At 32.6% G+C, this 6,317-nt stretch overlaps 1 long non-coding RNA gene across 1 annotated transcript; it reads left to right on the plus strand.

The window, feature by feature from the left end:
* The first annotated feature begins 1,872 nt into the window (after positions 1-1,872).
* Positions 1,873-3,387, plus strand: LOC105325200 (uncharacterized). The gene is made up of 3 exons (XR_010714410.1): positions 1,873-2,108; positions 2,248-2,421; positions 2,507-3,387. It is a non-coding gene; the product is annotated as an uncharacterized lncRNA (long non-coding RNA).
* Positions 3,388-6,317: the final 2,930 nt, after the last annotated feature.

Below are 6,317 nucleotides of genomic sequence, written 5' to 3' on the forward strand. Positions count from 1 at the left end.
AAAAAAAAAAAAAAAAAAAAAATAGAAAAATTTCCAACACATCCTCCGAAGGGAAGTTGTTTTAATGAGTATGGTAATTTGTTTTGTAATAAGAGTACTTTCTCCATTTTGAAAATATTAATTATTATCTCATTTGACCATTTAAACTTTATTGAAATGTTTTCATAATTGTATCGATATCAGACTATTAGAAAATAATTTATAGACTTTGAATTTTAAAATATATGAAGCATAAATGATCGCACCATTTCAATAATAACATTTGTAAAAGCAATTAAAGTAATTCAATGTGGCTTTTTACTTTCAAGTGAAAGTTTTGTCAATGTTTTTTTCCCGAAAATATTGTAAAGTTCAATAATTAGTTAATAAAATTTAAATCCATCTATTTTTAATAAATATATTACATTGTCCATAAACTTAATCAGTTGATATTTAATTCGCTGAAATAAGATTTTTGCAGAGATTATATTCTAGATTTCAGAAATTTTTTGATGATATTAGGTACGAAAAATGATTTGTGTTTTCAATACATTATACATTCGTGTCGAGCAATTATAGATTAATAGTCTTTTTTTTTCTTCGAGTTCTTTTGACTTTTGAGTATTCACTTGCTTACAGTATATATATTTCAGTACAGGTCTAGAGATAAAATATTCTCAATTTACGTAAAAAATAATGGTTTTCCGTGCCACTGTCGTGGGGCACAGAAAAACGTCGTAACGATGGAATTGCAGGTGACCTACGACGCGAGTGTTCGAAAGGCAGACATACGTCTGGCGCACGAAATTCGTAGGACAGAAGTACGGTTCTTACGAGCAACGAGCGACAACCCGTCTTTAAACAAAACTGTATGTGACACCTAAGAATGGAACGTCAAACGACTGTTTGCCCTTCGTTGCACTCGCAATCACTTTATAAATATTGCTTATTATGTAATATGTACTTATATTCATTCTTTTTGATAAAATAACTATTTACCTGTATCTGTCAATTTTTTCTACTTATTGGACGGCTTCAAATTTTACACTAGACAAGTGAAGATAAAAAAAAATAGAAAGACAAAACATACAAATACTGATTTCTTCATTACATCAAAAAGAATTGCAAGTGAAAAACTATATACCAAGAATATCCATGTAGTTTTCATAAGATAGAGAAATTCTGACAAATTAACAAAAATACCTTTTTAGAAAATTCTGAAAGTCTTAAAATGTTGTCAAATTATATAAATATTGACCCTATAAATGAAACTGTATGAGAACTTTGCATGCCAATCTACCAGTTATATCAGTACATCTACATAAACAGATTAATTTTATTTCTTAAGAAAACCGATTGTGGTTCATAGCTCAATAGAAACTAACATGGCCGAAATTTACACGATCCAGTTCTAACCTGTTTATCGATTGGGTTAAAACCTAAGTTTATATAAAATATTTTTTTGGCCTATTTCTTTGATTTATTTTCATTCACATTATGTGACGTCTGAAGTGACACTTTTTTTATAATTCAATCAAAATCAATAAAAATTTGACATTTTTCTTACCTTTTTTCGAACTGGGAATAAAGAGCGACGCTTTGACTGGTGAAAATATTTTGGTTGTTCAAGCAATCGCTCAATGTTTTCATAAAGAAAAACTGCTTCAAAACAATCTGCTAAAAATGCGATTATGGCGGTAAAAGGTAAACTTTTTTGATGCCATATTTTTAAATTGTGGGCTTAGTTATAAAAAACTTCATATGTATATCTGTACAAAGAAAACAAAGAATAACAATAAAATGACGATGTTCATTTAAGGGGGCAATTTTAGGCTCAAACCATATGTAGTAAGAATAACTTAAAGAAATTACTAAAATTGCAGAGTGCTTGGCTTCTCAAGTCTGGAAAATCGTGCCCCGTCTTCAAGATGGAGGGATAGCAGAAATACCTGCGAAGTCCTACACCGGATGTACTACATCTCTTTGTGCATTGGAATGCCAGATGAGACCGCCATGTCAACTTTTCCGTTATAACTCAAACACATCAGAGTGTGACTTGTATGATGGAATAAAATTTAAAAGAACCTCATACGTTCACCAAAACCAGTTTTATCAGAAGATGCCCGATCGTAAGATTTTTCAAAGTTCTAATTTTCCGTCATGTGATACATGGAATATGGCTGTCTTTAAATATCGCGTTATGCATATAGTTATGCGAAAAACGTTGTTAAATCTTTAAGAGTGTGTAATGTTAGAGTTTGTCTTTAGATTGCGTGACAGGGCGTGACGAATGGTTCCCCGAGTATCAGACTTGCATTTGGATTCCGACGCACGTTTCTCCATACGAAGAGGCAAAACGTCTATGCGAATCAGCAGGGAAAGTCATGTTAGGCATCAATAACTTTTCACAAGTCTTGTATCTGATGGATCTTATAAATACAAGTAAGGATTCTGTGAGCCTTTATATTAAATGCATTTAAATTATAGTTGGTATTTTTTATCAGTGGTTTAATCCATTTTATTTTAGAATATATTTTCGTATACTCTCGACGCACTGGATACAAAACTTATGAGATGGATGACGGGACTTTGATCCCATCTACATTGTGGTGTCCGGATCAGCCATATGAAGACTCGGGCTGTTTAGGGGTCCAAAATGACCCCCAGAGTAGCTGGTGTACCTATCCCGGATTAGACGATTATGTATATTGTTCTCAGTCATCACGGTTTTTCTGTGTGTAGACAAGACAAAATCACGTCACTTGTGTACAAACAGCTTTAGAGAATTAGGAAGACTGGATGGTTGTGGTTATTGTATGCTATATGAATCTCCTTGAAATGAAGAGCTCTATATTTAGATATATTCAGATAATGCTCAAATTTTTAAGATATTGTATTTATAATATTTTCTTCACAAATTTATAGGGTATGGCCAAAAATGTCATATCTAAAATCTTACGTATTGAACTATTTCCAAAAAGTCTTTGAAACTACAAGTATTTTAAACTTGGTAAATATTTTTGACAATTTGTTAAAAACATGTTTGAAACAGATAGTCTATACTGTGCATTATTCTAAAACAGTCTCAAAAGTTTGAGGATAATAAACTTGGTCAATTTGTTTTACCATTTTAATGTTAATAACACCCCTCTACATTGTTCGCACACACCCTTTAGATCTGTGGAAGCACGCACAAATAGTTCAGAAACGACCATAAATACCGGTGACGTTCACACTATTGGTCATAAGTACATGTACATGTAAATTTGACCACGGACTGAAGAATTTGTCAATGAATTTAACACGAATTTTTAAATCCCATTTCTTAGTTTTTCTGAACTTTTAATTTTAAACAATAATTTTCGTAAATATATATCCGATATGTTCTTACAGGTATCGACATAACCGATTCACGGACTAACTAGTTTTGAAAAAATTGTTTGCATGACTGTACTTTTATAATCTTCTTTCAAACGTTTTGATAAGCATTTGTTTATGTAATTCATCCATAAAGTATTTTAAAATACTACAGGTATATTTAATTTGTACATGGACATATGTAAATATTTGAGTATTAATAGATGGTTAACTCATTTGACTTTCATTACAGAAACCGAGTGCAATTATTTCCACCATAATTTGATGGTATTTTTAATTAAGTTTTATGATAACGTATATTGTTGATGTTGACTGTTTGGTAGTTAATGTTTCATACTAGTAAGAGAGAACTTCAGAAAAACGAGAAAAGGCGGAGTGATTCGGGATATTCCAGTGAACTGTACCTTCAACAAACATATATTCAAGCGTTCGAACTTAGATAAAGTCATATTCTGATATTATAGCGAGAGACTTTTGCAATAATAATTACCGTTCCTCACATTAAACACCATGCAAAATCGGTATCATCGCCAAATATAAGCTCTCCTGATATGAAAAAAAACCGAATATCGGTTCAACAGCATGCATTAAAACATAATCCTATCATAAACAGTCGTGCGAGAATCCAAAAAAAATTCTGCTTTCTAACATTTTTGTAACATTGATTAAGTCTTTTTAATTTAGAATAAGCAAGTATTGTTTATTTAATCATTATTTTAATATTCCTTTACTGTAACATTTTTTGACAGGGTTCATGAACCATGGCTTATTATTCAAGACTAGTTATTATTATACCCGCACTTTCTAAAGAAAGTTCTGGTATTTTGCTCTTACCATGGTCCATCCGTCCGTCACGTTTTACTTTGTTAAACTGCTTATAAACCATCATATTGAACTCTTAATGTTTGATTTGGGTATCATGTTTTTTTTGTAAAAAGGATTCAAAACTTCTCTGGTAATCCTAAAGGTCAAATAATTGGTAAAAATGACTTCTTCACAAAATAACTTTCTTTCTCGAACTCCTGCTACATTTTCAACAGTAGACAACTCATCCCTTGGAGTATAATTTAAGGTGTTCTATAGATGCGCAATGAGGTTTCGGAATTTTCAATTTTGTCCTGGGGGTCATTTAGTGGATACAAAATGACGGTTTTTTGTGTTTTTTGTTTTAATACCCCACTTTACCATAGAAAGTTCGTGTATAATGTTGTTACCCTGTTCCGTTCGTCCGTCGTTCCGTCCGTCCGTCACGTTTTATTTTCTAAAACTGCTCTTACATCTTATAAATCAGCAAATTAAACATTTTGAGTTTGATTTGGGGTGTCATGTTCTTTTTTAAAAACGTTTCAAAAATTCTCTGGTAGTCCTGGGGGTCAAAAAGTCGGTAAAAATTGACGTTTTTTCACAATAAAACCTTCTTCCTCGAACTCCTCCTGCATTTTTAACAGTAGACAAATCATCTCTTGGAATATGTTTTAGAGTATCCTATAGATGCGCAATAAGGTTTCGGTATTCAAATTTTGTCCTCGGGGTCTTTAATGGCTGAAAATGAGTTTTTTTAACCAAATAAACTGGTTTCAAAAACGTGAACATTTTTTGCAGTAGCCAAATAATCTTCTAGAATATAATTGGGGGTGTCATTTTGAAGTGTTGAAATGTGAGTGTTATCAGTTTCCAGATTTTCTGTTTATTAAAGGAATCAGTGGGCAACAAAAATGACTTTTTTTAAAAAAAATGTATGGTTCCCAGAACTCCTCTTACAACTTATGGAGTAGCTATGCCATCTCTTGGGTTATAATTGGGGCTGTCCTATAGATGTGCAATAAGGTTTTGAAATTTAAATTTCATCCAGGGAGTCAAATAGAAGCAGAAAATTGACGTTTATCACTCCAACCCCCCCCCCCCTAGATCCAAGAACTCCTCTTAACATTTAATGGATAGACACATCATATCTTGGAATATAATAGGGATTGTTCTATAGATGTGCATTAAGGTTTTAAAAATATTAATTTCATCCCGGGAGTCAAATAGAAGCAGAAAATTGACGTTTATCACTCAAAAAAAACAAAAACAAAAAAAACCCCATAGATCCAAGAACTCCTCTTATCATTTAATGGATAGACACATCATATCTTGGGTATATGATAGGGACTGTTCTATAGATGTGCACAAGGTTTTAGAAATTTTAATTTCATCCTGGGGGTTAAATAGTAGCAGAAAATTGACGTTTATCACTCCAACCCCCCCCCCCCGTCCCCATAGATCCAAGAACTCCTCTTATCATTTAATGGATAGACACATCATATCTTGGTATATGATAGGGACTGGTTTATAGATGTGCATTAAGGTTTTAAAAATATTAATTTCATCCTGGGAGTCAAATAGAAGCAGGAAATTGACGTTTACCACTCCAAAAAAAAAACCCATAGATCCAAGAATTCCTCTTATCATTTAATGGATAGACACATCATATCTTGGGGATATGATAGGGACTGTTCTTTAGATGTGCATAAGGATTTAAAAATTCTAATTTCATCCAGGGAGTTAAATAGTAGCAGAAAATTGACGTTTATCACTCAAGAATAAAAAATGAATCCCAGAACTCCTTTTAAGATTTAATGGATAGACACATCATATCTTGGGATATGATAAGGATTGTTCTATAGATGTGCATTAAGGTTTTGAAAAATTAAATTTAACCACGGGGCCAATGATCTACATATCGGTTGATGCCCCTTGACACAAGGAACAAGAATATGTATGGTTTAAGGATGGGGATTTCAACCGTCTTAAAGATATTAAGGGGCTTGCCTTGCTTGTTTGAGGGGTCAGGACCACCCACAGGGCTCATGACCTACATAATATTTGATGCTCCTTGACATAAAGAACAAGAATATATATGGTTTAGGGGTCATAATTATAAAGTTTCTAAGATATATGGTAATTTCCAATTCCTGGGG

This window comes from Magallana gigas, chromosome 5, assembly GCF_963853765.1.
Source record: "Magallana gigas chromosome 5, xbMagGiga1.1, whole genome shotgun sequence".
In the NCBI taxonomy this organism is placed as follows: domain Eukaryota; kingdom Metazoa; phylum Mollusca; class Bivalvia; order Ostreida; family Ostreidae; genus Magallana; species Magallana gigas.